Here is a 20323-nt window from a genome sequence, read left to right on the forward strand (position 1 = left end):
ATTTTTTTAACTCTTCCACTACTATAGGATTATTGATGCCTCTCCTTTATTAACCCGGCTTAATGTCACCTTACAATAGCAAGGTGACATTAACCCCCTTATTACCCCATATCCGACCACTACTCGGGAGTGGGAAGAGAGGGGCTAAGTGCCGGAATTGGCACATCTTACAGATGCGCCATTTCTGGGGTGGCTGTGGGCTTGTATTTGTAGCCGGGGGGATGATTAACCATGGCCCCTCTCTAGTCTCTAGGCTATGAATATCAGCCCGCAGCTGTTTGCGTAGCCTTTCAGGCTATAAAATATAGGGGGACCCCATGTCATATTTTTTGGGGGGTCCCTATTTTAATAGCCAGTAAAGGCTACACAGACAGCTGCGGGCTGATATTCATAGCAGGCTACAAATATTGGCCCCCGGCTGTCGGCTTTCCCCCTCTGGTGCAGAAAATTGCATGGGAGCCAACGCCATTTTTTTCGTTTTTTTTAAATTAAATGCTCATTATGAAACATCAGCCTTTTTATTATATATCTATGGATATATCGAACTATAGATATATTTATAGATAGATATATCTATAGATACAAAGATATATATATCCATATATCTGGCTGCTTTCACACATCAGGTTTTTGCGGTCAGGCACAATCCAGCAAGTTTTGAAAAAAACGGATCCGTTTTTTCCGCCGGATCTGTATTTTTTCTCATAGAGTTGTATTAGCGCCGGATTGCACCTGATGGCCACACGTTTCATGAGAAAATCCGTCAGAAAAGCTGTTTCCGGCGGATGGAGAAAACGTACAGAAGAACGTTTTTTCTGTCCGGGGAAAAAATGCGCAGCAACAGATCCAGTGAAAAATGTATGAAACTGAGATGTGAAATGAAGAATCCGGCCTCCGAATTCAGTTTTTCATGCATTTTTTCCGTTGAAATCATGCACATCTTTCATTCTCTCTCTCTCTCTAAAAAATGGATAAGTTGCATCAGTTTTTTCACTATTTGCAATGGATCAGTTTTTTCAAAAATTTCCCGGATCCTGCCTGATGGATAGATGTAGATAAATATATGGATAGTTAGGCTACTTTCACACATCAGTCTGTTTCTGTCAGGCAGGATCCGGTGAATTTGTGGAAAAACGGATCCGTTGCAAATAGTGAAAAACTGATGCAACAGATCCGTTTTTTAGAGAGAGAGAGAACGGAAAATGTGAATGATTTCAATGGAAAATTTCTGAAAAACCGGATTCGGAGGCCTGATTCATCATTTCACATCTGTTTCATACATTTTTGCCGGATCCGTCGCTGCGCGTTTTTTCACCGGACAGAAAAAACTTTCCTCTGTATGTTATCTTCATCCGATGGAAACAGTTTCTTTTACGGATCTGGCAAAAAATGGATGAAACATGTCACCATCTGGCGCAATCCAGTCGCTAAGGCTTCTTTCACATTTGCGTCGGTACGGGTCCGTCGCTAAGCGTTGGCGCAACGTACCGACGCATGTTGTGAAAATGTGGCACAACATGGGCAGCGGATGCAGTTTTTCAATGCATCCGCTGCCCATTCTGAAGTCCGGGGAGGAGGGGGCGGAGTTCCGGCCGCGCATGCGCGGTAGAAAATGGCAGACGTAACGTACAAAAAAAGTTCCCTTGAACGTTTTTTGTGCCTACGGTCCGCCAAAACACGACGCATCCAGTGCACGACGGATGCTACTTATGGCCATACGTCGCAATCCGTCAGCAATATAAGTCTATGGGCAAAAAACATCCTGCGGGCACATTTGCAGGATCCGTGTTTTCCCCAAAATGATGCATTGCGGTGGACGTCACACGATGCAAGTGTGAAAGAAGCCTAATGCAGCTGAGAAAAAAAGGATCCTTTTTTTTTAAAACTCGCCTGACGGCAAAAACCTGATGTGTAAAAGAAGCCTAACTATCCATATTTCTATCTCTATCTATCTCATTCGTTCTGTCTATCTATGTATCTATGTATCTATCTATTTATCTATCTATCTATCTATCTGTCTGTCTGTCTATCTAAGTGTGTAAGGCCTCTTTCACACGTCAGTGTCTCTGGTATGTGTACTGACAGTTTTCTCACGTACCGGAGACACTGACACACGTAGACCCATTCAAATGAACGGGTCTATGCACATATCTCCTTGTTTTCACGGACCGTGTGTCCTTGTGAAAAACACGGAGACATGTCCGCTTTTCTCTGGCAGCACGTACCGCAATATGTCCCGCACACGTGCACACGGAGAACAGTATGCACTCTCCTCCGTGTGCACGTACCGCCCGCAGGAGAGACAGTGCTACAGTAAGTGTTCCCTGCAGGAGAGAAGAGATGAAAAATCAAGTTAAGCGCTGGCCCCTGCTTTTGGTGCTAAAGCCGGCATTCATTCCTTCTCCCCAGCAGCGTTCGCTGAAGAGAAGGAATGAAAAATCAAGGTTTTTTTTTTATTTATAATAAAAATAAAGTTTGGGGTCACATCTGTAATGTATAAGAATTAGATCTGTCTCTTTAAGAAAGCGAGGGCGGGAGTTGAGAGGAGTTTCAGTTTCAGTTCTGGCCTGAGGAGGAAATCTTATGCTGCTGTTATGATGTTGTGCTGGAGGAAGAAGAGGAGAATAAACTACAGTTAAAGCTTACTCTCTCTTAAATTCCTTACACCGTGTGGACATTACAACTGGCGACGAGGATGGGATAGAATCACCTGCTTCTGTGAGTACTGACCCCTGCTTTACTGCTTCACACGCCAGCACCACTGAGAGACTCCATCATGGCTGAATACTTGCACATGTTCCCACAGTTTGATATGACTGATGTCACTAATCTCTCTCTAATAACTGGAGAAAATGGTTAAATCGATTTGAGAATTTCCTGGAAGCAATGGATATAAGAGAGGAGAACAGAAAAAAAGCCGTGTTCCTGCATTGTGCGGGCACAGGAGTCTATGACATATACAGCACATTACCAGCAGCGGAGACAGACACGTACAGCAAATGCTCCAAAGCTCTCACCGACTACTTCAACCCTAAACAAAACATCAGATATGAAAGATACAAGTTCAGGATTGCTAAGCAGCTTCCAGAAGAATCCATAGACACCTATGTCACCCGGCTAAAAGAACTAGCACATGGGTGTGCATTTACTGACGTAGATGATGAAATCCTAACTCAAGTAATTGTCACCTGCTCGTCTAATACCATAAGGCGTAAAGCTCTGCAGCAGGATCTCTCTCTGCATGATTTACTCAAGATGGCCCGTGCTATAGAGATAGCAGATCATCAGGCAACTGCAATGGAGAGTGGGGATAATTTACATGTGCATAATCTCAAGCATAACAGTGCACAAGGCAAGCAGGCCCCGCAACAGAAGAAATGTTATAGATGTGGACAAGATTTCCCTCACCACATGAACAAATGTCCAGCTATAGGACAAACTTGCAGCAAATATGGAAAAGGCAACCATTTTGCAGTTTTCTGCAAATCAGCACCCAACAAGTCTCCTCTGCCAATGACAAAGCCTGCAAATATAAAAATGGTAAATCAGGGTATAGAAGAAATGTCTGTGGCTGAGAACTATGTGTTCACAACTTCTGCCACTGGCTCAGTGCAGTCTCCATGTATTACATTCACCATCTGCAACACGGATATCACCTTTACAATAGATACAGGAGCTTCGGTGGATATCATAGACAGCAATACTTATGAACAGTTGAAAACAAAGCCAGTCTTACAGCAAGTGCATACTAAAATCTTCCCATATGGATATAAAACACCTCTAGTTACAAGGGGACAATTTGATGCTGAACTTAGCTATAAAGAAAATAGGCAGAAAACCACTTTTCACACATTACAAGGATCAGGAGGCTGTCTTCTCAGCTATCACACTGCCTTGAAGCTAGGACTCATCCAGATTGTTCATACCATAACCGACCCTGCGGACCTGGATGTACAAGCCATGGTGAACAGTTTTCCCTCCCTATTTAGTGGATTAGGAAAATTAAAGGACTCTCAAGTGCATCTTCATGTGGATGACAGTGTCCGTCCAGTAGCCCAGGCTCACAGACGTATTACATTTCACCTGAGAAAGAAGGTAGAAAAGGAACTCCAATTACTCATGGATGATGATGTCATTGAAACTGTTTCTGGTCCCACTCCGTGGGTCTCTCCACTTGTGGTAGTTCCAAAACCAAAGACTCCAGAGCAGGTAAGACTGTGTGTTGACATGCGCCTGCCCAACACTGCTATTCAAAGGGAAAGACACATCTCACCCACAATTGATGACATTATTAATTTATTAAATGGAGCAACTGTTTTTTCAAAGCTCGACCTCAATAAGGGCTATCATCAATTAGAATTGAGTCCAGAATCCAGATACTTAACAACATTTTCCACCCATGTGGGTCTCAGAAGATACAAAAGATTGACGTTTGGGGTCTGCTCAGCAGCAGAAATTTTTCAAGATACGATAAGGAGCGTCATTCAACATATTCCAAATGCCTTTAATTACAGTGATGACATACTGGTTTTTGGGAAAACTCAAGCTGAACATAATCGTGCTCTATATGCTATCTTTGAATGTCTGCTCTCTGCTGGACTCACTTTAAACAAAGAAAAATGCGAATTTGATAAAAATTCATTGGAGTTCTATGGTCACATTTTCTCGGCGGAAGGAGTACGACCTGATCCCAAGAAAGTGGAATCCATCAGAGCAGCTTCAATTCCACAGGAAGCCAGTGAAGTGCGCTCTTTTCTTGGAATGGCAAGTTACTGTGCTAGATATATTCCAAATTTTTCGACAATCAGCACTCCATTAAGGGAACTTACGAAACAAAATTGCGTTTTTCAATGGTCCCAAGACTGTCAGGCCTCTTTTGAAACAATCAAAAACGAACTCTGCTCAACAACCACTATGGCCTATTTTGATCCAGCTCTTCGAACCGAATTGATTGTGGATGCTGGTCCCGTGGGACTGGGTGCAATTTTAGCACAATACAAGGATGACAATCAAAGTCCCCACATCATTTCCTATGCAAGTAAAAGCTTAACAAGCACTGAAAGAAAGTATTCACAACCTGAAAAAGAAAGCTTGGCAGTCGTCTGGGGATGTGAACACTTTCACTTATTTCTCTATGGCGCTCCCTTCACTATTGTCACAGATCATCAAGCTCTCCTTACAATTTTTGGAAATCCCTGAGCTAAAATGCCAGCACGGATTGAACGATGGGGTCTACGTCTACAGGACTATAATTACAAAATTGTTCACAAACCTGGAAAATACAGCAATCCGGCTGATTATCTCTCAAAACATCCCACAAATGATGATTTACCTGTGCATTCCTCCATTGAAGAATACATCCACTTTGTTGCAGCTCACGCTGTGCCAAAAGCACTTTCTGTTGATCAGTTTGTGAATACAACAACAAGTGACAAGACACTCTGTGCCTTAATACAAATTATCCAAAATAGAAGGTGGCATGAAATTCAAAAGAAAAAATTTCCTGAAGATGGGATTGATCTGAAAGAGTTAAAACTATTTTCAAATGTACGTGAGGAATTATCAGTCACTGAAGATCAACTCATCCTTCGTGGTACCAAACTGGTTGTACCTAAGGCCTTGCACAACCTAGTCATACAGATAGCACACGAAGGTCATCTAGGAATTGTTGGCACAAAAAAGTTACTCAGAGAAAAAGTGTGGTTCCCAAATATGGATAAATTGGTGGAAGAGAAGATTGGACATTGCTCCACTTGTCAATTAATTATTCCATCATCAACTCTAGAGCCATTACAAATGTCTCCGTTACCCACTGCTGTATGGGAGGAAGTGGCAGTCGACATATATGGACCATTACCAAATGGCCAATACATTCTAGTAACAATTGATGAATATTCTAGATACCCTGTCATTTCATTCATCTCTTCAACGTCTGCTAATAGTGTCATACCAGAACTGGACGACATATTCTCTGCATATGGCATTCCAAGAGTGGTCAAAACAGATAATGGACCTCCATTCAATGGACATGTGTTTGCACAGTTTTCTGAATACTTGGGGTTCAGCCACAGAAAAATCACACCTTGCTGGCCGCAAGCCAATGGAATCGTAGAATGTTTCATGCGCACCATGGGGAAACGAATCAAGGCAGCTAGCCTGGAGCACACCCCACTGAAACAGTCACTATACAAATTCCTGCGCAATTACCGCAACACGCCACATTCCACCACTAATGCTGCGCCATCTCATCTAATGTTCAGCAGAACTCTTCGTACACGGATCCCTGATGTGACCAGTCATCCCTTACCAAATGACTCTTCAGTGCGATCAACGGATTTCTTTAACAAGCAAGCCATGAAACATTATGCAGACAGAAGGCGACGGGCACAGCCATGTGCCATCAAAAGAGGTGATATGGTTGTTGTGCGTCAAAAATCAACCAACAAAACCTCAGCTGTATATAGTCCTGCAAAATATAATGTTACTGAGAGAAAAGGCAGTATGGTCACGGCTGAGCGAGACGGACACTCCATCACTCGAAATTCCTCACATTTTAAAATCATACCGCAGAACAATGGTAATGAACTCCCACCAGTGGAAGATTTGATACCCGACGGTGAAGAGGACCAACAAGAGGTGACTGATCCGTCAGCACTGGACACCCCCAATGAACCCAGACATTACCCTACACGGGAAAGAAGGGCTCCATCGAGACTTATTGAAGAGATATAGTTTTAAAAAAAAGGGGGAATAAGACAATACAGACATATGGTTTTTCTTGGACATTTTTGTATTGTTACATTGTCAATATTTGTTTTAGGTTAACATATACAGTGGGGCAAAAAAGTATTTAGTCAGTCAGCAATAGTGCAAGTTCCACCACTTAAAAAGATGAGAGGCGTCTGTAATTTACATCATAGGTAGACCTCAACTATGGGAGACAAACTGAGAAAAAAAAATCCAGAAAATCACATTGTCTGTTTTTTTAACATTTTATTTGCATATTATGGTGGAAAATAAGTATTTGGTCAGAAACAAAATTTCATCTCAATACTTTGTAATATATCCTTTGTTGGCAATGACAGAGGTCAAACGTTTTCTGTAAGTCTTCACAAGGTTGCCACACACTGTTGTTGGTATGTTGGCCCATTCCTCCATGCAGATCTCCTCTAGAGCAGTGATGTTTTTGGCTTTTCGCTTGGCAACACGGACTTTCAACTCCCTCCAAAGGTTTTCTATAGGGTTGAGATCTGGAGACTGGCTAGGCCACTCCAGGACCTTGAAATGCTTCTTACGAAGCCACTCCTCCGTTGCCCTGGCGGTGTGCTTTGGATCATTGTCATGTTGAAAGACCCAGCCACGTTTCATCTTCAATGCCCTTGCTGATGGAAGGAGGTTTGCACTCAAAATCTCACGATACATGGCCCCATTCATTCTTTCAGGTACCCGGATCAGTCGTCCTGGCCCCTTTGCAGAGAAACAGCCCCAAAGCATGATGTTTCCACCACCATGCTTTACAGTAGGTATGGTGTTTGATGGATGCAACTCAGTATTCTTTTTCCTCCAAACACGACAAGTTGTGTTTCTACCAAACAGTTCCAGTTTGGTTTCATCAGACCATAGGACATTCTCCCAAAACTCCTCTGGATCATCCAAATGCTCTCTAGCAAACTTCAGATGGGCCTGGACATGTACTGGCTTAAGCAGTGGGACACATCTGGCACTGCAGGATCTGAGTCCATGGTGGCATAGTGTGTTACTTATGGTAGGCCTTGTTACATTGGTCCCAGCTCTCTGCAGTTCATTCACTAGGTCCCCCCGCGTGGTTCTGGGATTTTTGCTCACCGTTCTTGTGATCATTCTGACCCCACGGGGTGGGATTTTGCGTGGAGCCCCAGATCGAGGGAGATTATCAGTGGTCTTGTATGTCTTCCATTTTCTAATTATTGCTCCCACTGTTGATTTCTTCACTCCAAGCTGGTTGGCTATTGCAGATTCAGTCTTCCCAGCCTGGTGCAGGGCTACAATTTTTTTTCTGGTGTCCTTTGACAGCTCTTTGGTCTTCACCATAGTGGAGTTTGGAGTCAGACTGTTTGAGGGTGTGCACAGGTGTCTTTTTATACTGATAACAAGTTTAAACAGGTGCCATTACTACAGGTAATGAGTGGAGGAAAGAGGAGACTCTTAAAGAAGAAGTTACAGGTCTGTGAGAGCCAGAAATCTTGATTGTTTGTTTCTGACCAAATACTTATTTTCCACCATAATATGCAAATAAAATGTTAAAAAAAACAGACAATGTGATTTTCTGGATTTTTTTTCTCAGTTTGTCTCCCATAGTTGAGGTCTACCTATGATGTAAATTACAGACGCGTCTCATCTTTTTAAGTGGTGGAACTTGCACTATTGCTGACTGACTAAATACTTTTTTGCCCCACTGTATATATATATATATATATATATATATATAAAAAAAAAAAAAAAAAAAAAGGGGATGATGTAATGTATAAGAATTAGATCTGTCTCTTTAAGAAAGCGAGGGCGGGAGTTGAGAGGAGTTTCAGTTTCAGTTCTGGCCTGAGGAGGAAATCTTATGCTGCTGTTATGATGTTGTGCTGGAGGAAGAAGAGGAGAATAAACTACAGTTAAAGCTTACTCTCTCTTAAATTCCTTACACCGTGTGGACATTACAACATCCCGCCTCCCATCCCCTGTGCTCCTGCCCACTTGCCAAGAAATACTCACCCAGCTCCTGCGATGTATGCTTTCAGCGCCGGCAGCAGGTGCTGTGTGAGTGGTCATGTGGTACCGCTCATTACAGTGATGAATATGCGCATATTCATCACTGTAATGAGCGGTACCATGTGACCGCTCACAAGGGACAGGCTGCCGGCGCTGAGAGCATACATCGCAGGAGCTGGGTGAGTATTTCTCGGCAAGAGGGCGGGTGCACAGGGGATGGGAGGCGGGAGGTGACCCCAAACTTTATTTTTAGCACAAGCAAAAAAAAAACCTTGATTTTTCATTCCTTCTCTTCAGCGAACGCTGCTGGGGAGAAGGAATGAATGCCGGCTTCAGCACCAAAAGCAGGGGCCAGCGCTTAACTGTAGCGCTGTCTCCTGCACGGTCCGTGTGGTCCTCAGTCAGCACACGGGCGGCACACGGCTGCCGCACGTGTGCCACACTGATGTGCTACGTGAGCACATGGACACACGGACACGGATAACTCCAGTACCGATTTTTCCGGTACCGGAATTATCTGGACGTGTGATACCGGCCTAATGGAGTGTGGGTTGGACAAATGTAAAAGAGGAGGTTGGACAAGACATGACAAATCTTTTTTTGTTCAATAATGCATCTCTATTTAGCTTTCAAAAACACATACAAAATTGCATAAAAATACGCATCAAAAACCGCTCAAAAACGCATCAAAATCACGCAAAAACTGCATAAAAAATGCACCTGCGTTTTCTGCCAAGACCTGCAGATTTAGTGCAGAAAAAAACTCAGGCAAATCTGCAACGTGTGCACATACCCTTTGGGAGCACTGAAGGGCAGTATTGCTGAGTAAGGCAGCACAATTCTTGCTTTTCCCCAGGCACAAAAGGTGCAAATTGTCTCTTCAGAGAGGCCAGTAAGTCTAACCTCTATTGTTGGTAAAATATTTGAAGGGTTTCTGAGGGATGTTATTCTGGATTATCTCAATGAGAATAACTGTTTAACTCCATATCAGCATGGGTTTATGAGAAATCGCTCCTGTCAAACCAATCTAATCAGTTTTTATGAAGAGGTAAGCTATAGACTGGACCACGGTGAGTCATTGGACGTGGTATATCTCGATTTTTCCAAAGCGTTTGATACCGTGCCGCACAAGAGGTTGGTACACAAAATGAGAATGCTTGGTCTGGGGGAAAATGTGTGTAAATGGGTTAGTAACTGGCTTAGTGATAGAAAGCAGAGGGTGGTTATAAATGGTATAGTCTCTAACTGGGTCGCTGTGACCAGTGGGGTACCGCAGGGGTCAGTATTGGGACCTGTTCTCTTCAACATATTCATTAATGATCTGGTAGAAGGTTTACACAGTAAAATATCGATATTTGCAGATGATACAAAACTATGTAAAGCAGTTAATACAAGAGAAGATAGTATTCTGCTACAGATGGATCTGGATAAGTTGGAAACTTGGGCTGAAAGGTGGCAGATGAGGTTTAACAATGATAAATGTAAGGTTATACACATGGGAAGAGGGAATCAATATCACCATTACACACTGAACGGGAAACCACTGGGTAAATCTGACAGGGAGAAGGACTTGGGGATCCTAGTTAATGATAAACTTACCTGGAGCAGCCAGTGCCAGGCAGCAGCTGCCAAGGCAAACAGGATCATGGGGTGCATTAAAAGAGGTCTGGATACACATGATGAGAGCATTATACTGCCTCTGTACAAATCCCTAGTTAGACCGCACATGGAGTACTGTGTCCAGTTTTGGGCACCGGTGCTCAGGAAGGATATAATGGAACTAGAGAGAGTACAAAGGAGGGCAACAAAATTAATAAAGGGGATGGGAGAACTACAATACCCAGATAGATTAGCGAAATTAGGATTATTTAGTCTAGAAAAAAGACGACTGAGGGGCGATCTAATAACCATGTATAAGTATATAAGGGGACAATACAAATATCTCGCTGAGGATCTGTTTATACCAAGGAAGGTGACGGGCACAAGGGGGCATTCTTTGCGTCTGGAGGAGAGAAGGTTTTTCCACCAACATAGAAGAGGATTCTTTACTGTTAGGGCAGTGAGAATCTGGAATTGCTTGCCTGAGGAGGTGGTGATGGCGAACTCAGTCGAGGGGTTCAAGAGAGGCCTGGATGTCTTCCTGGAGCAGAACAATATTGTATCATACAATTATTAGGTTCTGTAGAAGGACGTAGATCTGGGTATTTATTATGATGGAATATAGGCTGAACTGGATGGACAAATGTCTTTTTTCGGCCTTACTAACTATGTTACTATGTTACTATGAAGAGGACTAGAACTCTAGTGCCACCTATTGGAAGTAGCAATCCTAACAGTCAATGTCGACCCTTTAGCGAGCCTTGTCACATGACTTAGGATAATAGCCAAACCAGAATCTCAATTTGCAGACACTGTGTTTCGGGGTTCTGCCCCTCGTCAGTGCAAAGTGGAGATTTGGTACTAAAGAAATGCTTTATCAGATCCTTGAATCAGCTATCATGTTAGTCATATCCATCATTAAAGAGTAATGCACATTAAAACTACATGGAAATATTGAGCAACTGCTTGTTCAATTTTTAACCCCATAGCTCCAAAGAAATGTTTTTAACATGTTTCCAAAAATGTTTCCTATTGTGTTCAAGCTAGTCAATGATTTTTCAAACACCTAGAATCTACATTTACAACAAAAAAGAGAACTATTCTATTTGCCAGCATGTCATCTTTTTATCCACTCATTAGCATATTCGCATCTCGTTACTCACAGTGTGCTAATAAGTCTACTATGGCAAAGTCCCATTTCTAATTTGCATGTCCAAATTATTTCTACATTGCTCATCATTGAATGGGTAGCAGAAGTCTATCCCGAATAATTAACGCCATCTGAAATCCTCGAGCTGGATTTAAGTTTTATATTTTCGTGGCATCAGAATTCACATTTTAATGATTCCATTAAGTGTGTACGAAAGTACAATATAGCAAAAAAGAACATGCCTTTCTTCTCTGATTATGTCTAATGGGGCTCCAGTTACTCCTGATTTGCAATTTACTGGAAGACGACAAGAGCTGAACAAGTTAAGAGGGTCAATGTCATGACATTGAGGTATTGCATTACATTATAGTGTTCTGCGCTTAGTTATTCTTTATTATTGATATATATTTCTGGCCTGCGAGATATTTTATTACTAAATCATAGGGAGAAAAAAAAAATAGCAATTTGTTCCTCTGTTCTCTTTCTCCCACAAGGGCAAAACAAAAGTGAGCGATACAGCAAATGGCCCAGTCCCAACTCACATGTGCTAATTAAAGTAATGATACTGTGTAAATGACAAGACAAGAAAAGTAGGAACAAGTAAACAAAGGAAGGATGAATAATGATGGTGGCATAGAGGACATGAGCTTTCATTAGCATTAATGCAGAGAAAGTAAATGTCAACATTAAAAGAGCTGTGGGTTTTTATACAAAGTCTATAACCAACTAAAGGATTTGTTGCAAGTTATTTGCAAAATGTGTCTTCACCCTTGATCTTAGTGAGTGCTTGGACTTAATATAGACTGTGCCTCATATGTTACGCTCCACACATGCAGATGTAAGAAGCAAAACAACATGGGAAAGAGAAAGGGAAAGGAGAGAAGTCATTGCTTAAAATTATATGATACAATAGTTGGATCATTACATTTAAACTCTGTTATTAGGGTGGCATAGGAGATGTGATGCTGGAAGTCCAATAAAAACATGTCATAGATTGGATTGCTTGCCTTCTAAGGTCCCATACATAGAGTTATGCTGTAACTTTATTTGGTTGGAGCCATTACTGTATAGTGCTGTCATTACAGTACAGTAGCCCTAAAGTGTTGGTTCCACATGCCTCTGATATCACATGGTGGCATAGAGAGTTTTTATTCCTGGTCGATGGCATGTAACATAAATGTAAAGAAAATGTGCAATGCCGCATCATATTCCAAAAACATTGCTTCTACAGGATCAGTAGCATAGCTACTGGGGGGGGGGGGGCAAGAACGGGAGGTTACCCCGGGCCTTGTACTCTGAAGGACCCACCCGCAGCTATGTTACTGTTAACTGCATGGGGAAGCACGGAGCACCAATACAGTTACATTCTATGGCAGAGCAGGGAGAATCAATCTCCCTGCCTTGTCACTCAGCCTCTAGGAGGCCCCTGGGCTGGATGGGGAGAGCCAGCGCCATCGCAATTTCAACTTTATCGTCTAGATGCCAATGTAGTTGAAAGCACTGATGAGACAGGAAGCACGCTCCTTCTCCCCTCTGCATCAGATGACCCTGACGTGGACTCTGTCAGCGGGCACGATGATGTCATTGCTTGGTGCCTGCTTTCCTGAGTTGTTCAGGCACTGTAGCAGAAGGGGGAATGAGGAGGAGAGGTGAGTATTGCATTTTTTATTAATATTACTTATTATTATAGTGCCATTTATTCCATGGTCCTTTACATGTGAGTTGGGGAATACATAATAACAAACAAGTACAGTAATCTTAACAATACAAGTCATGACTGGTACAGGAGGAGAGAGGACCCTGCCCGCGAGGGCTCACAATCTACAAGGGATGGGTAAGGATATAGTAGATAAGTAGAGCTGGTTATGCAGTGGTTTGGTGGATCGATGGTTACTGCAGGTTGTAGGCTTGCCGGAAGAGGTGGGTCGTAAGGTTTCTTTTGAAGGTTTTCGTGGTAGTCAAGAGTCTTATATTTTGTGGTAGAGAGTTCCAGAGTAGGGGGGATACACAGGAGAATATTGTATGCAATTGTGGGAAGAGGAGATAAGAGGGGAGTAGAGAAGGAGATCTTGTGAGGATCAGAGGTTGCGTGCAGTCAAGTACAGGGAGACTAGGTTACAGATGTATGGAGAACACAGGCTGTGGATGGCTTTGAATGTCATAGTTAGGGTTTTGAATTGGAGTCTGTGGGTAATGGGGAGCCAGTGCATGGATTGACAGAAGGGAGAGGCTGGGGAATAGTGGGGGGACAGGTGGATGAGTCAGGCAGCAGAGTTTATAATAGATTGGAAGGGTGCAAGAGAGTTAGAGGGGAGGCCACAGAGCAGGAGTTTGCAGTAGTCTAGGCGAGAAATGATGAGGGCATTCACTAGTGTTTTTGCAGATTGTTGGTTGAGGAATGTGCGGATACAGGAAATATTTTTGAGTTGACGTTGGCAGGAAGTGGAGAGGGCCTGGATATGTGGTTTGAAGGAGAGATCAGAGTCAAGGATTACCCCAAGGCAGCAAGCTTGTGGGAATGGGGAGAGTGAGCAGCCATTTATTTAATGGATAGGTCCATTGGGGGGGTAGAATGAGATGGGGATAGATGATGAATTCTGTTTTGTCCATATTAAGTTTTAGAAATCTAGAGAGGAAGGAGAATAATGAAATAGCAGACATACATTGTCGGATGGTTAGTAGGGAGGTAATATCTGGTCCAGAGATGTAGATCTGTGTGTCATCAGCATAGAGGTGATACTGAAAGCTGTGAGATAAAAGCACGGGTCCTAGGACTAAACCTTGCGGGACTCCGACAGATAGTGGGCGAGGGGAGGAGGTGGTGTGCAAGTGCGAGTGCGAGTGCAAAACACTGAATGTCCTGTCTGTTAGGTATGACAAAATCCAAGATAGGGCCAAGGCTGTGATGCCAAGAGATGAGAGGGTTTATAGTAATATGGAATGGTCCATTGGGTCAAAGACAGCCAGAGGACAGGTCCAGGAGGAGGACAGAGTAGTGTCAATTGGCCTTGGCAGTTAACAGATCATTGGTGACTTCATTTAGGGCAGTTTCAGTGTAGAGATGCAGTCGGAAGCCAGATTGTAAGTGGTCGAAGAGGGAGCCGGAAGAGAAGTGTGAGGACAGTTCAAGATGGATGTGATGTTCCAGTAGTTTTGAGGCATGGGGAGAAGTGATATGTGGCAATAGCTAGAAAAAGAGGATGGGTCAATAGAGGGCTTTTTGAGGAAGGGTGTGCTAGGTGTTGAGTTCCCGCTGCTGCACAGGGGGAATCTCGAACCATGTCCACTGTGGTCTCCCATTCTCCTCCAGCCTGCTCAGCAGAGACATCGATCCCAGTGTCTGGCTCAAGCTGATACTGTGCGCTTGGGTACTGCTGCCTTTCCAGGCTCTGCCTTTGTAGCCAGCACTATTCAGCAGCGAGCAGGCATTTCAGGGACTAAGTCCTGCTTTTCCCACACTGATCATGCCCACGGGACGACTTCCCATTGGAGGTTGGGGGTGACATGCTCAGGTCCTGTTGCGGCTCCAATTAGACCATCAGAAAGGTCCCGGAGCACTGCTACTATAAAAGGTTCACATGGCCGCTCGGCCATGTGCTAGTGTAAACTTATTTACTTGTGTGTGTGTAGATGAATGCCTGTCGATAAATGAAAACTCAGAATCATTCCCATAACTAGTGTTGTTGCCTGCTCGCGAATGGTGGAAGCTACCTAGCTCCAGACAGTGCTACTCTGCACATCCAGCACACAATTCAGCATCTCTCAGCAGCAACTGCCAGTGCGGCACCGTGCACTTAGTGCTCTTTCCTGGCCCTGGTTAGGGTGGTTAGTGGCGTCCACCAGAGTGGCGCTGTATGCACTCTTTTGCGATAAATTATTATTATTAGTTTAGTTCTATCCCTGACACCACAGTAGCGGTGTCAAGCATAAGAGGTCTAGAGGAACTCTTTCCCCGTGTCTTGGGACAGAGTTCTGTGTCCCTTTACTTGCACTCTCTGTGCAGTATTGAGGCCCTGTGACACAACAGGGTTCACTTCCTTCATACCAGGTGAAGCTAACCCGTGTGTGTTTTTACATTATACCGCCATCTAGTCCACCATTACCGAGCAGCAGGTGTCTTTTCTGCATGGTGTACCCCGGACTGCAAACGCACCTCATATCCTCTCTAATTATTATTTGGTGCATTCCGCCAGTGCTAACAAAGTCTTCAGCTAAGATGAGTGGAGAGGGAGGAGGTGCTGTGGGACAGGGAAGAAAATTGAAAGTGTTGAATAGCTGTTTAGGGTTGTGAGACAGGGAGGTTATTAGAAATGAGAAGTAGGTTTGTTTTGCTGCAGCAAGAGTGTGTTTGAAAGTAGGGACTGTTTGAATGCAATAAAGTGCTTGTTGGAGTGGGATCTTTTCCATCACTGCTTACCAAGAAGCCTGCCTCAGTTCTTTGGTCAGGCTGGTGTGCCAGGGTTCTCTGTTAATTTTGCAAGCTTTGAATGTGTGAAATGGGCAACCGATTCCAGAGCTGCAGCTATTGTTGTGTTACATAAAGCGATAGCAGTGTCCGCATTGTGTAAGGAACTTATGTATGTAAGAGGGAGAAGGGATTCAGAGAGTGAGTGTTCATCGAGTGTATATTTATTTATTATTTTTATGTGTGTGCATTATATGATATAGAGTCTGCCTATGGGGAGTGCATTATACTATATAGAGTCTGCCTATGGGGATGCATTATTCTATATAGAGTCTGCCTATGAGGGTGCTTTATACTATATAGAGTCTGCTTATAGGAGTACTTAACACTTTATAGAGTTTGCCTAAGAGAAGTGTATTATACTATATAAAGTTTGCCTATGGGGGTGCTTTAAACTATATAGGCATATGGGGGTCCATTATACTATGTAGAGTCTGGCTATGGGGGTGCTTTATACTATAGAGGTTTATGGGTGTGCATTATACTGTATAGAACCTGCCTATGGCGATTACATTACACTATAGAGTCCTATGGGGGTGCATTATACTATACAGAGTCTGCCCATAAGAAGGGCATTATACCATAGAGGCCAAAGAAGGTGCATGATACTATACAGAGTCTGCGTATTGGGGTGCATTATACTATATAGAGTCTGCATATGGGGAATGCATTATACTATACAGAATCTGCCTATGGGGAGTGCATTATACTGCCTGGAGGCCTATGTAGAATGCATTACACTATACAGGCCTATGGGGAGTGGATTATAATATGTAGAGTCTGCCTATATGGAGGGCATTATACTACAGAGACATATGGGGGTGCATTACACTATATACGTAGTAACATAGTAACATAGTTCAGCCTATATTCCATCATAATAAATCCCCAGATCTACGTCCTTCTACAGAACCTAATAATTGTATGATACAATATTGTTCTGCTCCAGGACGACATACAGGCCTCTCTTGAACCCCTCGACTGAGTTCGCCATCACCACCTCCTCAGGCAAGCAATTCCAGATTCTCACTGCCCTAACAGTAAAGAATCCTCTTCTATGTTGGTGGAAAAACCTTCTCTCCTCCAGACGCAAAGAATGCCCCCTTGTGCCCGTCACCTTCCTTGGTATAAACAGATCCTCAGCGAGATATTTGTATTGTCCCCTTATATACTTATACATGGTTATTAGATCGCCCCTCAGTCATCTTTTTTCTAGACTAAATAATCCTAATTTCGCTAATCTATCTGGGTATTGTAGTTCTCCCATCCCCTTTATTAATTTTGTTGCCCTCCTTTGTACTCTCTCTAGTTCCATTATATCCTTCCTGAGCACCGGTGCCCAAAACTGGACACAGTACTCCATGTGCGGTCTAACTAGGGATTTGTACAGAGGCAGTATAATGCTCTCATCATGTGCATCCAGACCTCTTTTAATGCACCCCATGATCCTGTTTGCCTTGGCAGCTGCTGCCTGGCACTGGCTGCTCCAGGTAAGTTTATCATTAACTAGGATCCCCAAGTCCTTCTCCCTGTCAGATTTACCCAGTGGTTTCCCGTTCAGTGTGTAATGGTGATATTGATTCCCTCTTCCCATGTGTATAACCTTACATTTATCATTGTTAAACCTCATCTGCCACCTTTCAGCCCAAGTTTCCAACTTATCCAGATCCATCTGTAGCAGAATACTATCTTCTCTTGTATTAACTGCTTTACATAGTTTTGTATCATCTGCAAATATCGATATTTTACTGTGTAAACCGTCTACCAGATCATTAATGAATATGTTGAAGAGAACAGGTCCCAATACCGACCCCTGCGGTACCCCACTGGTCACAGCGACCCAGTTAGAGACTATACCATTTATAACCACCCTCTGCTTTCTATCACTAAGCCAGTTATTAACCCATTTACACACATTTTCCCCCACACCAAGCATTCTCATTTTGTGTACCAACCTCTCGTGCGGCACGGTATCAAACGCTTTGGAAAAATCGAGATATACCACGTCCAATGACTCACCGTGGTCCAGCCTATAGCTTACCTCTTCATAAAAACTGATTAGATTGGTTTGACAGGAGCGATTTCTCATAAACCCATGCTGATATGGAGTTAAACAGTTATTCTCATTGAGATAATTCAGAATAACATCCCTCAGAAACCCTTCAAATATTTTACCAACAATAGAGGTTAGACTTACTGGCCTATAATTTCCAGGTTCACTTTTAGAGCCCTTTTTGAATATTGGCACCACATTTGCTATGCACCAGTCCTGCGGAATAGACCCCGTCGCTATAGAGTCCCTAAAAATAAGAAATAATGGTTTATCTATTACATTACTTAGTTCTCTTAGTACTCGTGGGTGTATGCCATCCGGACCCGGAGATTTATCTATTTTAATCTTATTTAGCCGGTTTTGCACCTCTTCTTGGGTTAGATTGGTGACCCTTAATATAGGGTTTTCATTGTTTCTTGGGATTTCACCTAGCATTTCATTTTCCACCGTGAATACTGTGGACAAAAAGGTGTATAATATGTTAGCTTTTTCCTCATCATCTACAACCATTCTTTCCTCACTATTTTTTAAGGGGCCCACATTTTCAGTTTTTATTCTTTTACTATTGATATAGTTGAAGAACAGTTTGGGATTAGTTTTACTCTCCTTAGCAATGTGCTTCTCTGTTTCCTTTTTGGCAGCTTTAATTAGTTTTTTAGATAAAGTATTTTTCTCCCTATACTGTAGCTTTTTAGAGCTTCAATGGTGCCATCCTGCTTTAGTAGTGCAAATGCTTTCTTTTTACTGTTAATTGCCTGTCTTACTTCTTTGTTTAGCCACATTGGGTTTTTCCTATTTCTAGTCCTTTTATTCCCACAAGGTATAAACCGCTTACAGTGCCTATTTAGGATGTTCTTAAACATTTTCCATTTATTATCTGTATTCTTATTTCTGAGGATATTGTCCCAGTCTACCAGATTAAGGGCATCTCTAAGCTGGTCAAACTTTGCCTTCCTAAAGTTCAATGTTTTTGTGACTCCCTGACAAGTCCCCCTAGTGAAAGACAGGTGAAACTGTACAATATTGTGGTCGCTATTTCCTAGATGCCCGACCACCTGCAGATTTGTTATTCTGTCAGGTCTATTAGATAGTATTAGGTCTAAAAGTGCTGCTCCTCTGGTTGGATTCTGCACCAATTGTGAAAGATAATTTTTCTTGGTTATAAGCAGAAACCTGTTGCCTTTATGGGTTTCACAGGTTTCTGTTTCCCAGTTAATATCCGGGTAGTTAAAGTCCCCCATAACCAGGACCTCATTATGGGTTGCAGCTTCATCTATCTGCTTTAGAAGTAGACTTTCCATGATTTCTGTTATATTTGGGGGTTTGTAACAGACCCCAATGAGAATTTTGTTACCATTTTTCCCTCCATGAATTTCGACCCATATGGACTCGACATTCTCATTCCCTTCGCTAATATCCTCCCTTAAAGTGGACTCTAGACAAGACTTTACATAGAGACAAACCCCTCCTCCTCTCCGATTTTTACGATCCTTTCTGAACAGACTGTAACCCTGTAAGTTAACTGCCCAGTCATAGCTTTCATCTAACCATGTCTCGGTTATTCCCACTATGTCAAAGTTACCTGTAGATATTTCTGCTTCTAGTTCTTCCATCTTGTTTGTCAGGCTTCTGGCTATAGAATCTGCCTATGGAGGTGCATTATATTACATAGAGTTTTCCTATGTTGAGTTCATTATACTATATAGAATATGCCTGTGGGGAGTGCATTATACTGTATGGAGGCCTATGGGGAGTGCATTATGATGCACAGGTCTATGAGTAGTGCATTATACTATAGAGGCCTATAGGGATGCATTGTACTATGTAGAGTCTGCCTATGGGGGTGCTTTATACTGTAGAAGCCTATGGGGGTGCAGTACAATATATAGAGTCTGCCTATGAGGGGGCTTTATACTATAGCAGCCTATGGGACTGCATTATATTATATAGAGTCTGCCTATGGGGGTGCTTTATAATACAGAGGTCTATGGGGGTGTGTTATACTATATAGAGTCTGCCTTTGGAGGTGCTTTATATTATAAAGGCCTATCTGGGCACATTATCAGGGCTGTATTTGCCACTAGACACTTGAGGGTATGTGCCTAGGGTAGGACAAGGCGGGGGGGGCGGCACCTGAGCAATTTTTTTTTAAATTTAAGTCGTGGGTCACCTCTCTCCCGACCACCCCCCAACCCCCCCGGCCGCCCACCTGCCTACCTCCCACCCTCCTTGAAGACATCATACTCACCCTGCTCCAGCGATGCCTGGTCTCAGCGCCTGCAGCTGGTCATGAGTGAGTGGTTACGTGGTACCGCTC

Source organism: Ranitomeya imitator, chromosome 1 (assembly GCF_032444005.1).
Source record: "Ranitomeya imitator isolate aRanImi1 chromosome 1, aRanImi1.pri, whole genome shotgun sequence".
Lineage (NCBI taxonomy): Eukaryota > Metazoa > Chordata > Amphibia > Anura > Dendrobatidae > Ranitomeya > Ranitomeya imitator.